This window comes from Oncorhynchus mykiss, chromosome 7 (genome assembly GCF_057628025.1).
Source record: "Oncorhynchus mykiss isolate SJ-2025 chromosome 7, ASM5762802v1, whole genome shotgun sequence".
Lineage (NCBI taxonomy): Eukaryota > Metazoa > Chordata > Actinopteri > Salmoniformes > Salmonidae > Oncorhynchus > Oncorhynchus mykiss.
Genome location: NC_143028.1, coordinates 61397998 through 61412859, shown reverse-complemented (window position 1 = coordinate 61412859; position 14862 = coordinate 61397998). Strand labels below are relative to the sequence as shown.

At 39.5% G+C, this 14862-nt stretch overlaps 1 pseudogene; it reads left to right on the top strand.

Annotated features, from left to right (window-relative positions):
* The first annotated feature begins 1433 nt into the window (after positions 1 to 1433).
* On the top strand, positions 1434 to 7408 carry LOC110529006 (myosin heavy chain, fast skeletal muscle-like; annotated as a pseudogene).
* Positions 7409 to 14862: the final 7454 nt, after the last annotated feature.

The window sequence follows — 14862 nt, the reverse complement described above, 5'->3', positions numbered from 1 at the left end:
CTCTCTCTCTCTCTCTCTCTCTCTCTCTCTCTCTCATTGGCTGCAGCTGTGGGCTTACAATACTTCACATTGCAGGGAAGATTAGCAGTAGTTACAACATGTAGTTGTACATCTGTTTATGTACAGATTCAACTGCACAGTTTTGAAAACAAAAGTACCAATAGAAACATTCATTCACATACATTTCAACCCAAAATGTGAAGGTAACTGTGCAGCCATCAGGGAGTTTGAGCATAGGGTGTTCTACAGCTGGATGCTGAAAAGTCACACTTACATTACTGCATTAGGCCAGTTATTCCCAAACTGGGGTATGGGGTACGTGCAATGCCGTCGGGGGTATGCCAAATAAAAATGTGATTTACATTTTTTTTTTCACATTTTCAAACAGTACATTTATATTCTCCAACAGGGCTATATGTTTGGGTGAGGTTTTTTTTCTCCCCTGAGTAGCCTCATTTCAATGTCAAAAATAAAATGAAACCATCTAGTGTTCAGCGAAATAACAACACAATGTCAAATACAGGTAGCCTAGTCAAATAATTAACATCCAATTACATTAACCGTTACTCTCTCGCGGGAAACCTTCACTCATAAGCAGACATTTAGAAACGAAACATGACAATTTGAAAAATAAGCCACGGGAGTTTTTTGAGTGAGAATAAAGACAGCTTTCGAGTAGTAAGACATGTATAAAAGCAACAGATACCATTAATAACAAGGGGCTAGAAGCGTCTTATATGGTGAGCTACCTAGGACAGACAAGCCCCATACTATTGTGGAGGACTTCATTCTTCCTGCTGCAGCGGATATGGTTGGGACAATGTTGGAGGAGAAGGCAAAAAAACTATACGGACAATGTCTTCATCAAACAACACTGTTTCACGACACATCAGTGACATGGCAGGATATATTTTGAAACAATTAGTGAATTATATGCGTTACAGCCGGATAAGTCAACAGATGTGGTGGGCCTGGCACAGCTCCTGACGTACAGTATGTCCGTTACGTTTATGGGGGGTCAATTAAGGAACACATCCTCTTCTGCAAACCACTGAAAACCAGGGCAACATGAGATTTGAAAAGTACTGGACAGCTTTGTGACATCAAATGGACTTTGGTGGTCAAGATGTGTTGGTATCTGTACTGATGGTGCAAAAGTCATGACAAGAGACATAGTGGAGTGGTAACGCGCATGCAAGCAGTTGCTCCCAACACCACTTGGGTACAGTGCAGCATCCACCGAGAGGCTCTTGCTGCCAAGGGGATGCCTGACAGATTGAAATACATTTTGGGCATGACAGTGAAAATGGTTAACTTTGTTAAAACTTCTTATGGCTGGGTGCAGTATTCAGTAGCTTGGATGAATAAGGTGCCCAGAGTAAACTGCCTGCTACTCAGGCCCAGTTGCTAATATATGCATATTATTAGTAGATATGGATATTCTGTAAGATGTCCAGTCATTTAAATTATTCTTCTTTCACAGGCATGATCACATCACATACTAATGTATTTCCTATTGTATATAGTTTTAATATCACCCTTAATCATCATGTCAGATACAAAGTATTGAATGCAAGTGTCATCCCTGATGGACAATTTATTGACAACAAGAAGGCTTCAGAGAAGCTCCTGGGATCAATAGATGTGGACAAGAGTCAGTACAAGTTTGGGCACACTAAGGTAGAGCAATGGACTGCAGTATCACTTTTCCCACAAAAACCACAAACATTGAGCTCAATTGAAAAAAATTGTAGCTCTGTATTTTCTATAAATATAATAAAGATAAATATTCCAATAGGTGTCCTTCCAAGCTGGTCTTCTGGGTACTCTAGAGGATATGCGAGATGAGAAACTGTTTTTTAAATGATTATTATTAACAGAGAAGCAATTTACTCCATCCAATACAACATCCGCTCATTTATGAACGTAAAACAGTGGCCATGGATGAAGCTGTACTTCAAGATCAAGCCTCTTTTAAAATCAGCAGAAGCTGAAAAAGAGATGGCCGCAATGAAGGAAAACTTTGAGAAAATTAAGGAGGATCTGGCAAAGGCCTTGGCCAAGATAAAAGGACTAGAGGAGAAAATGGTTTCTCTTCTGCAGGAAAAATAATGACCTGCAGCTACAGATAGCATCTGTAAGTTAACAAATTGCTTGTTTAATACAATTATTTTTGATGTCATTTAATTTGCCTTTGATTTCCAGTGTTGCTTAATTTATATTTAATCTGCTGTAGGAAGAGAATACTCTCTCTGGTGCTGAGGAAAGATGTGAGGGACTCATCAAGAGTAAGATCCAGATGGAAGCCAAACTCAAAGAGATTACTGAGAGGTTGGAGGATGAGGAGGAGATCAATGCTGAGCTGACTGCCAAAAAGAGAAAATTGGAGGATGAGTGCTCTGAGCTTAAGAAAGACATTGATGACTTGGAGCTCACCTTGGCCAAAGTGGAGAAAGAGAAACATGCCACTGAAAATAAGGTTTACCTTTTATGACGAGGTTGTGAAGTTGTGTATTAATTTTAAATGTAAAAGACAAAGCATTGATGATTTTATATGAAATAATTCAATTTAGGTTAAAAACATGACAGAGGAGATGTCTTCTCAAGATGAGTGCATTATCAAGTTAACCAAGGAGAAGAAAGCCCTCAAGAGGCACACCAGCAGGTCCTTAATGATCTCTAGGCAGAGGAAGACAAATTCAACACTCTGACCAAGGCCAAGACCAAACTTGAACAGCAAGTGGATGATGTGAGTAAGAGATGTGACAACCAAGGTCATACATAGCCCTCTTAAAACAGCGTCATGTTATCATCCAAGGAAATAAAATAAATGTACTGTTTACTTAATATTGTGAAACTGTTCTTGTGTGGTCTAGTTGGAGGGTACTCCTCCACATGGACCTTGAGAGAGCCAAGAGGAAGCTTGAAGGAGATCTGAAACTGGCCCTGGAGTCCTTGATGGACCTGGAGAATGACAAGAAGCAGTCTGATGAGAAGATCAAGAAGTACATTTAAAATCTAAGCAGTTGTTGAACCATTCTCTAGAAGGGATCGCCTGATATATATTTTAATATATACTTTTTTATCCAAAACAGGAAAGACTTTGAGACAAGCCAACTTCTCAGCAAAATTGAAGATGAGCAGGCATTTGGTGCTCAGCTTCAGAAGAAAATCAAATAACTCCAGGTGATCTGTCAGTTCAATATGCCACAACAAATAAGATTAATAACATAGATACATTATGGAGCCCTATTTAAATATGTAATGTTTTAAGCAAATAAACATTTAAATCCATTGTATGTTTCAGGCCCGTATTGAGGAGCTGGAGGAGGAGATTGAAGCTGAACGTGCTGCTCGTGCCAAGGTTGAGAAGCAGAGGTCTGATCTCTCTAGGGAACTTGAGGAGATCAGTGAGAGACTTGAAGAGGCTGGTGGTGCAACATCTGTTCAGATTGAGATGAGCAAGAAGCGTGAGGCTGAGTTCCAGAAGCTGCGTCATGATCTTGAAGAGTCCACACTGCAGCATGAGGCCACCGCTGCTGCTCTCCGTAAGAAGCAGGCCGACACTGTGGCAGAACTGGGAGAGCAAATCGACAACCTCCAGCGTGTCAAACAGAAGTTGGAGAAGGAGAAGAGTGAATACAAAATGGAGATTGTTGACCTCTCCAGCAATATGGAAGCTATCGCCAAAGCAAAGGTGGGAGATGATGTGGTTGCCAGAATATAAAAAAAAAAAATAACCTGATGAAAATAATGAAAAATAACCTGTTAAACGTTCTTGATAGGGTAATGTAGAAAGAATGTGCTGAACCCTTGAAGGTCAATTGAGTGAATTAAAGATAAAGAATGATGAGCATGTCCACCAACTTAATGACATAAATGTTCAGAGAGCAAGGCTTCTGACTGAGAATGGTGAGTTTAAAAGGGAAGGTTAGTATTTCTGTTTGTTTTCCATAATACCAATAAACCTAACTTCCAACTTTTTGTCTCAATCAGGTGAACTTGGTCGTCAAATGGAGGAGAAAGAATATCTTGTTTCACAGCTGACCAGGGCTAAGCAGGCTTACACACAGCAGATTGAGGAACTCAAGAGGTATATTGAAGAGGAAGTGAAGGTCAACTGCCATCTTCTACTATACTGCCTCTTTGTGATTCATATAAATGTTCCATTTTGATGAAGTGCTTAATTTTAACTTTTGTTTTGTTACTGCTGACCATTAGGCCAAAAATGCCCTAGCCCATGGTGTGCAGTCAGCCTGCCATGACTGTGATCTGCTTCGGGAGCAGTTTGAGGAAGAGCAGGAGGCCAAGGCTGAGCTGCAGTGTGCCTTGTCCAAGGCCAACAGCGAGGTCGCTCAGTGGAGAACCAAATATGAGACTGATGCCATTCAGCGTACTGAGGAGCTTGAGGATGCCAAGTAATTTAAAAAACATTCTACCACTCTATCTTCATAATCACCAAAGTACCTACAATGGCTAAAATTAGAGTTTTCTTCTGTCTTTTTACAGGAAAAAGCTTACCCAGTATCTGCAAGATGCGCAGGAAGTTGTTGAAGAAACAAACTCCTAGTGTGCTTCTCTGGAGAAGACCAAGCAAAGACTGCTGGGTGAAGTGGAGGATCTCATGATTGATGTGGAGAGAGCTAATGCTTTGGCTGCCCAGCTTGACAAGAAGCAAAGGATTTTTGACAGGGTAACGTTTTGACAAAGATATCAATGAAATACAGTCAAATCTATACATTATGAATTCTTGCATATTCATTTACTTAACTGTGCTCCCAGGTTCTGGTCGAGTGGAAGCAGAAGTATGAGGAGGGCCAGGCAGAGCTAGAAGGGTCTCTGAAAGAGGCTCGCTCTCTCAGCACTGAACTGTTCAAGATGAAGAATTCATATGAAGAAGCTTTGGACCACCCGGAGACACTGAAGAGAGAGAACAAGAACCTGCAGCGTATGGGGAAATTAAAATAAATCACTCTCTTTTTAACAATGCACCATCTATGCTCTGGTATGTGTGGATACAAATCCACAATGTTATTCATTTCCCTCCCTTTTTCATTTCAATAGAGGAGATCTCTGACCTGACTGAACTGGTTGGTGAGTCTAGAAAGAGCATCCATGAACTGGATAAGGCAAAGAAGACTGTGGAGAATGAGAAGGCAGAAATCCCGGCTGCACTAGAAGAAGCAGAGGTGTACACCCCAATAGTTTTTATCTCAACAAAGTGATCTTGATAATATACATGTCATTCCTACATCACTACATTATTTAATGGTTTGGTTATTGTTCAATTCTATAGGGCACACTGGCGCATGAGGAATCCAAGATTCTTCGTATACAGCTGGAGCTCAACCAGATCAAAGGGGAAGTTGACAGGAAGCTGGCGGAGAAGGATGAGGAGATAGAGCAGATCAAGAGGAACAGCCAGAGGGTGATGGACTCCATGCAGAGCATTCTGGACTCTGAGATCAGGGGTAGGAATGATGCTATGAGAGTCAAGAAAAAGATGGAGGGAGACCTCAATGAGATGGAGATTCAGCTGAGCCATGCCAACCGTCAGGCTGCTGAAGCCCAAAAACAGCGGAGGAATGTCCAGGGAGCACTCAAGGTATAAACTTTATTTTTGTATTGAGTCCCACATGGATTGTTCTTTCTCTTTAGATGTTGTTAAAATACATTTTACAAATATCCTCACGATGCCCAACTGCAACTTGACGACGCCGTCCATGTCGCAGATGACATGAAGGAGCAGGTATCTATGGTGGAGCGCAGGAATAACCTAATGATGGCTGAAATTGAAGAACTGAGGGCTGCCCTGGAACAGACTGAGAGAGGCCGCAAAGTGGCGGAGCAGGAGCTGGTTGATGCCAGCGAGCGTGTAGGACTCCTGCACTCTCAGGTACATATAAAATATTAACTTTCTCTCGGTTACAAATGGGGTGAGGTACAATCATGTTTTGCAATGTGATTAAATGCCCCCAATTCATACAGAATATCAGCCTCATCAACACTAAGAAGAAGCTGGAGGTTGACCTCACTCAGGTCCAAGATGAAATGGAAGACACCGTCCAGGAGGCAAGAAGTGCAGAGGAGAAGGCCAAGAAGGCTATTACTGATGTGAGTTTCATGTTCTGGCTTTTGTATATAATATCAATATCTTACAATGTGATAAGTAAAAATAGTTTGGACATTTAATTGTTCATACATCATCAGTAACTATCATATCATTTACCTTTTACAACTACTGCAGAAGTGTTCATATAATCAATGTACACAACATATTATTCCAGGCTGCCATGATGGCAGAGGAGTTGAAGAAGGAGCAGGACACCAGCAGTCACCTGGAGAGGATGAAGAAGAACCCGGAGGTCACAGTCAAGGACCTGGCACACTGCCTGGATGAGGCTGAGAACCTGGCCATGAAGGGAGGATAGAAACAACTCCAGAAACTGGAGGCTATGGTATGTACTATACATTACAGCATGTACAGGTGTAGAGCAAGCTACATTGTATATGAGACCTTAACTGAGAAAAGTAAGGTAAGGTCCAAGAACTGGAGGGTGAAGTTGATGCTGAACAGAGACGTGGAGCTGAAGTCATTAAAGGTGTTCGCAAATATGAAAGAAGAGACAAGGAGCTCATCTACCAGGTATAACCATGATTCATTGATTATAAAAATAAAAGATATTGTGTACTGCAGTGGAGTATTTGACAGGACATTTCCAACTCTTGTAAATTCTACAGACTGAAGAGGAGAAGAAAAATGTGAGCAGGCTGCAGGATCTAGCTTCAGTTGGAAATGAAGGCCTACAAGAGAGCGGCTGAGGAAGCTGTGAGTATCATATTCCTTTACAGATTTTTTAGTATTGGGGACATACAGTGCCTTGCGAAAGTATTTGGCCCCCTTGAACTTTGCGACCTTTTGCCACATTTCAGGCTTCAAACATAAAGATATAAAACTGTATTTTTTTGTGAAGAATCAACAACAAGTGGGACACAATCATGAAGTGGAACGACATTTATTGGATATTTCAAACTTTTTTAACAGATCAAAAACTGAAAAATTGGGCGTGCAAAATTATTCAGCCCCTTTACTTTCAGTGCACACAAACAATGACTACATCTCATCAGCCCCACATGCTCACATCCCCATCACTAGTGCCTGCATTATTATTTGGCCTTAAATTGTATCAATTTGTTTTTCTCAGTCATCCATGTTTGCATTTGAATTATAACAGCATCTAAACAGACCACCTGGTGTCTCTTTCAGCGTGTAGCTGAGCTATGCCATTATTGTGTCCATATCAGTCCTTTGATAAAACTGGCATTCCTTTGTTTTCCCATGAATAGGCTGTCAGTATCATACATCTATCCATTTGTCTGGGGGTGTCAGTTCTCTAAAACCTCATAAGACAATTACTGCCCACTTTATTTACTGGCCTCTGTTAATCAACACATCATTCAGCAGAATATCCTCAAATGAAGTTAACTGAAGTGGCTATTGCACTGATCTGATGGTGAAAACTACATGAAAGATCAATGTTCATGCATTTAGAATAAAGCTGTGAAAATGCAACTTAAAATTGGGATGGGGATATTAAGATGTTGTTCACACAGCAGTACTACATCCAGATATAAGGGAAATTAAAGTCTAAAATGCAGATGTTTTATGGTTCTGCAAGTCAATAAATGGCAACCATTAGATCACAACCAGATTGCTGTTAGCAATCTTATGACATTTCTGTTAGTATTTCATGAGACTCCAACCCCTTTAATGTTTTAAGCAGTTGCTTTGTTGTTAAGAAAGACAGTGATAGAGCCTCATACCACAAATGACATTGCAGCCTCATCTTCCACTCCACACTATTCTATTAGCTTGGTACTGTATGTATGCCTGTATGAAGGTAAGCGCAGATACACAAAAAAAGAAGGAAAGTCTTTCTAAAAATAACACATTTAGCTAACTTAGTCCTATTGTTCTATGAAGAGTGTCATGTTAATATCTCGGTAATGTAAAAAATAAAAAAAGAGGTGTTTTACCAATTAGTCTTGCAAGCATTTGTCAAATGTTAGTCCTACTGTACTAAGTGAGCAAGGACACGCTCTGTTCTTCTAATTTGTCATTTAATTCACAGGACAAAATCAGTCCAGCACGTAAATCCATTTACCATTTACTTACCACAAACCAGTATTGTAAAAGAGAGTAAGCTACCTGCAAATCTTAAACTGATGGTTATCATATACATCTACTTGACACAAAATGTTAAAATGGAAGAGGTACAACATAAAAACTAACATGGGTTTGACATATTATTTTTTGCTGAAAAATGGCAGAAGAACTTTGACTTACAGTTGCATTTCCAACGAGGGGCTAAATCATGACTGAAGAGAGCAAGACAGTTTTATATCAAAAGTTGACACAAAATAAGGCTTTGTCACACTTGGTGACAAAAAACTAGGCTGTGAGAGCATTGCTGAGTAGGCAGCTATATTTGTATTCCATCCTAATAAGAACACAGGGGAGGGTAAGAGATCAAGTATCGGATTTGGATTGAATATATTACCTATTTTATGATGTGTAAACTTCTCAGAAATGTCTTAATGCCCTCTATCTTGGCCTGTTCAATATCATCTTTCCACAAGGAAAGAATGCGAGCTAATTCACAACATATAATTCGAGCCACTCCTTACTTCCCTATATGATCGAATGATATATTGTGAATTAGCTCTCATTCTTTCCTTGTGGAAAGATGATATTGAACAGGCCAAGATGGAGGGCATTAAGACATTTCTGAGAAGTTTACACATTTTTATACAAAAGGCTAAGCTGTGTTTCAATATATTTAATTTGTGATTAGGAATATTTTCTAGTAATATTTATATCCGTTGCGTTATGCTAATTAGTGTCAGTTGATGACAACGCTCCCGGATCCAGGATAGGTAGTATCAAGAGGTTTTAACTACCAGGAAACATCATTATGGTGAGGTTGATTTCACATCTTGCCAAGTATTATACAGATGAAGAACAGAGGGTCAAATCTGTGGAGTGGTTGATTGACTTACAGAGGCATAAATCAGTGGCAAGTTTCTTTTTTGCAGTTATAGGTGTAAAGGATCTTACTTTGACCAGTATTGTCGTAGCAAAATAATCCTGCAGCAACAGGATTTGAATGTTACTTGATCGGTGGTAAGGCTATGAAACTACAGTGCTCAGCATATGTGGGAACTCCTTCAAGACTGTCACCTGGAATGCTTTTCCAGCAATCTCATGAAGTTGGCTGAGAGAATGCCAAGAATGCAAAGCTGTCATCAAGGCAAAGGGTGCCTGCTTTGAAGAATCTAAAATCTAAAACATATTTTGATTTGTTTAACACATTTTTGGTTACTAAATTATTCCATATATGTTATTGTAGAAAATAGTAAAAATAAAGAAAAACACTTGAATGAGTAGGTGTGTCCAAACTTTTGACTGGTACTGTGTATTTTTTTTAAATGCTGCAGTCCTTTAAATGTACTTTTCAAGGAGATAAGCCTGTTTCCACTGTCATGTGTTATCATCATTCTATCAAGTCCACAGACTGACAACTGTTTAGGCCCAACTTTGCTTGTTAGTCACATGAAAGACTTGCAAGGATTCTGGAACAGTATGCCGGTGACATGTGAGAGCTTCTCCACAGTTAAACTGGGATCCTCTGCAGTGCCAAGGTGCATTAGGGGAGATTAGCTTCAACATAAGACCAAAACAATGTCTGAACTCCAGTAACTGATATCCTTCACAGAACAGCATTTTCACAACATTAAGAAACGGTATATCACAAGTGACCTATTCTATAAATACTCAGTGAAATTGAACCCACAGTTTGGGAGGCTTAATTTCCATTGTGACTAGGTTGCCATTTATACTTCCAATACCGCATTCTATTTGAGAACAGAGCTCTTAATCAAGAATTAAATATTGATGTCAGCTATAAAAACATATTTGACATAGTAACATATATTAGATTATCCATTTATGTTCAGCAATGGCCACAATCACTTGACTACATTGATAAGTATTTAAAAATGACAGAAATATCAGTGGCAAGTTCAGTATCTTTGTATGTTAATGACACAGACACAAGATACAAAATCAGAATAATGAATACTTATATAGACTGTAAAATAGGTGGCATGATGTACAGATGATTCATATGTTTGTTATTTACTTTTTGGTATTACATGACTTGAATATCAATATCAAACTTGAGCAATTTTACCAGTATTCTGATTAGTACATCCTGATTGAAATAATAATGAGTCATTATAGATACAAATTCCCTTAACAAATATCCACTTGGTTTCCCTTCTTATATTTTCAGATCACCTTTGCAGTACACATACTTTTCTCTTGGAGAAGGAAAGCAGGAAGATTAAATAATATTTGCTTATTGATCCATCTTGAGTAGCATTTATTAGCATTTAAAAAAGTTGATTTATCGCTTTGAAAATGCATTTTTCCAATTAATCGAAACTAACAGAATTTGTTGGCATGTACCAGACAAAAGTTTGGACACACCTACTCATTCAAGGTTATTTCTTAATTTGTTTTATTTTCTATAATACAATAATAGTGAAGACAACAAAACTATGAAATAACACATATGGATTTATTTTGTAACCCAAAAAGTGTTCAACAAATCAAAATACATTTTATGTTTGAAATTCTTCAAAGTAGCCACCCTTTGCCTTGATGATAACTTTGCACAAGCTTGGCATTCTCTCAACCAGCTTCACCTGTAATGCTTTTCCAACTGTCTTGAAGGAGTTCCCACATATGCTGAGCACTTGTTTGCTGCTTTTCCTTCACTATGCTGTCCAACTCATCCCAAACCATCTCAATTGGGTTGAGGTCGGGTGATTGTGGAGGCCAGGTCATCTGATGCAGCACTCCATCACTATCCTTCTTGATCAAATAGCCTCTACACAGCCTGAAGGTGTGTTGGGTCATTGTCCTGTTTAAAAACAAATGATATGCCATCTCATCTGGTTTGCCCTTAGAGGGACTATCACTGCAGAATGCTGTAGTAGCCATGCTGGTTAAGTGTGCCTTGAATTCTAAATAAATCACAGACAGTGTCACCAGCAAATCACCACCACATCTCCTCCTCCATGCTTCACGGTGGGAACCACACAAATCAAATCAAATTGTATTGGTCACATACACATGGTTAGCAAATGTTAATGGAAGTGTAGCGAAATGCTTATGCTTCTAGTTCCGACAATGCAGTAATATCTAACGAGTAATCTAACAAATTCATGACTACCTTATACACACAAATGTAAAGTGATGAATAAGAATATGTACATACAAATATATGGATGAGCGATGACCATGCGGCATAGGCAAGATGCAGTAGATGGTATAGAATACAGTATATACATATGGGATGAGTACTAATGTAGGATATGTAGACATTATTAAAGTGCCGTTATTTAAAGTGACTAGTGATACCTTTATTAAATCAATTTATTACATGTATTAAAGTGGCCAGAGATTTGAGTCTGTATGTTGGCAGTGGCCACTCTATGTTAGTGATGGCTGTTTAACAGTCTGGTGGCCTTGTGCTGTTTGGTGGCCTTGTGTCTGGTGCTGTTTTTCAGTCTCTCTGTCCCAGATTTGATGCAGCTGTACTGACCTCACCTTCTGGATGATAGCGGGGTGAACAGGCAGTGGCTTGGGTGGTTGTCGTCCTTGATGATATTTTTGGCCTTCTTGTGACATCGGGTGCTGCAGAGATCATCCGTTCACCTCCTCTGCATCTCACAAAGACACGGAGGTTGGAAGAAAAAATCTCAAATTTGGACTCATCAGACCAAAGGACAGATTTCCACCGGTCTAATGTCCATTGCTCGTGTTTCTTGGCCCAGCAAGTATCTTCTTCTTATTGGTGTCCTTTAGTAGTGGTTTATTTGCAGCAATTTGACGATGAAGACCTGATCCACATAGTCTCTTCTGAACAGTTGATGTTGAGATGTTTACTTGAACTCTGTGAAGCACTTATTTGTGCTGCAATCTGAGGTGCAGTTAACTCTAATGAACTTATCCTCTGCAGCAGAGGTAACTCTGGGTCTTCCTTGCCTGTGGCGGTCCTCGTGAGAGCCAGTTTCATCATAGTGCTTGATAGTTTTAGCAATTGCACTTGAAGAAACTTTGAAAGTTCTTGAAATGTTCTGGATTGACTGATGTCTTAAAGTAATGTTGGACTGTTTTTTTTCTTTTTGCGTATTTGAGCTGTTCTTTCCATAATATGGACTTGGTCTTTTACCAAATATGTCTATCTTCTGTATACTACTCCACCTTGGTCACAACACAACTGATTGGCTCAAACGCGTTAAGAAGGAAATAAATTCCACAAATTAACTTTTAACAAGGCACATCTGTTAATTGAAATGCATTCCAGGTGACTACCTCATAAAGCTGGTTGAGAGAATGCCAAGCGTGTGCAAAGCTGTCATCAAGGCAAAGGGTGGCTACTTTGAAGAATCTCAAATATAACATATATTTTGATTTGTTTAACACTTTTTTGGTTACTACATGATTCCATATGTGTTATTTCATAGTTTGATGTCTTCACTATTATTGTACAATGTAGAAACATTTTCCAATAAAGAAAACCCTTGAATGAGTAGGTGTGACTGGTACTGTATATACAGTGGGGTCAAAATGATTGACACCCTTGATAAAGATGAACAATGATGTCTATATAAAGCAAACAGTTCAAATACTGAGCTGTATTGTTTGCTCAAAATCTTTAGAACATTTTTGGAATTATATTATTGTATACAATTGTTACACAAGTAATATTTTTATTTAAAAAATGTGTAAAAAGTTTAATGTTTGGTCCCATATTCCAAGCTTGTGACTCTACAAACTTGTTGGATGCATTTGCAGGACCCCAGTCTGAGGTTATGAACACTCTGGAGATGGTTTTCATCAAGGATCTCTCTGTACTTTGCTCTGTTAATCTTTCCCTAGATTCTGACTAGTCTCCAATTCCGTGCAGCTGAAAAACGTCCCCACAGTATGATGCTGCCACCACCAGGCTTCACCATATGGATGTTGCCAGGTTTCCTCCAAACTTGACGCTTGGCGTTAAGGCCATTAGACCAGAGGATCTTGTTTCTCATGATCTGAGTCCTTTAGGTGCCTTTTTGCAAACTCCAAGTGGGCTGTCATGTGCCTTTTACTGAGGAGTGACTCCCATCTGGCCAATCTACCGTAAAGGCCGGATTGGTGGAGTGCTACAGAGATGGTTGTCCTTCTCAAAGATTCTCCCATTTCACAGAGGAACTCTGGAGCTCTGTCAGAGTGCCCATCGGGTTCTTGGTCACCTCCCTGACCAAGGCCCCGATTGCTCAATTTGGCTGGGTGGCCAGCTCTAGGAAGAGTCTTGGTGGTTCCAAACTTCTTCGATTTAAGAATAATGGTGCCACTGTGTCCTTGGGGACCTTCAATGCTGCAGAAATGTTTTGGTACCCTTTCCCAGATCTGTGACTCGACACTATCCTGTCTCGGAGCTGTAAGGACACTTCCTCTGACAAGCGCTGTTAACTGTGGGATGTTATATAGACAGGTGTGTGGATTTCCAAATCGTGTCCAAGCAATTGAATTTACCAGAGGTTGACTCCAATCAAGTTGTAGAAACATATCAAGGATGATCAATAGAAACAGGATGCACCTGAGCTCAAATTCAGGTCTCTTGTTTTCACTTTGTCATTATGGGGTATTGTGTGTAGATTGATGAGGAAAGACATGTAATTTAATCAATTTTAACATAAGGCTCTAACGGTAAAAAAATGTGGAAAAAGGGAACGGGTCTGAATACTTTCCGAATGCACTGTATAGGTTGGGGGTCCCTAGGTTGCTAATTTGCCATGGGCGGGGTCTCTGTGCAAGAAAAGGTTGAAGACCCCTGATTTACATTGTTGTTTTTATCCCATAATGTTTATAAACCCTGGATTGCGTGTGCAATGTATTGGCCATTGAGAGGCTTTGAAACCACCGGCCGGCCATATTGGGACTCCCCAGTAGGAGCAGTCCTCCACTGGAATGAATGGAATTCTACAGTATTTCAATAAAAAAATGTCAAGGACAAAAAGACAAGCATTTAAGTGTTTTGTTGTTGTAGTGGGGACAGTAACATTAGTACTCTAAAAGTATAATGTTTTTATATTTATTTGTGTATGTTTAGTTCACATATAATTCAAAAGTATGCATTATGGTGTCTGTAATAGAATAAACATGTCAAAAACGAATTAATAAATGCATTTCTATGGCTTCTAATATATTTTTTTACAGTGGAGGAGGAGGACCAAGATTGCTGTTCGGTGGCTTCAACACAGCGCCTCCTGAGAGAGGCAGGTTGAAGTGGCCAGAGTCAGAGAAATGTAGAAGGTGTCATATGCTGAGTAGTAGATTTGTGCCAGCACAAAGGGATAGGCAAAAGAGTTTGCCTATTTATTATTCAGTAAGGTTGGCTTTTTAGCGTTCACAGCAATGGTTATCAAAATAGTGATTTATTATTCAGTAAGGTTGGCTTCTTAGCGTTCATAGCAATGGTTATCAAAATAGTGATTTATTATTCAGTAAGGTTGGCTTCTTAGCGTTCATAGCAATGGTTATCAACTGTACTGCAGAAATGGAACATAAATCACAGAAAATATATTTTGTAGTGGCAGCTGCAGAGATGTATTTGGGTATACGAGATTTGACTTCAGAAGAGTTACAAGGTGTGTTGAGGGGTGGTGTCCCGTCCTCCCAGGCCGTTGGCATCTTGCAGGAGGAGATAGGGTCAAAATAGTGGAATGGGGTAGTGGGTTTTTAAT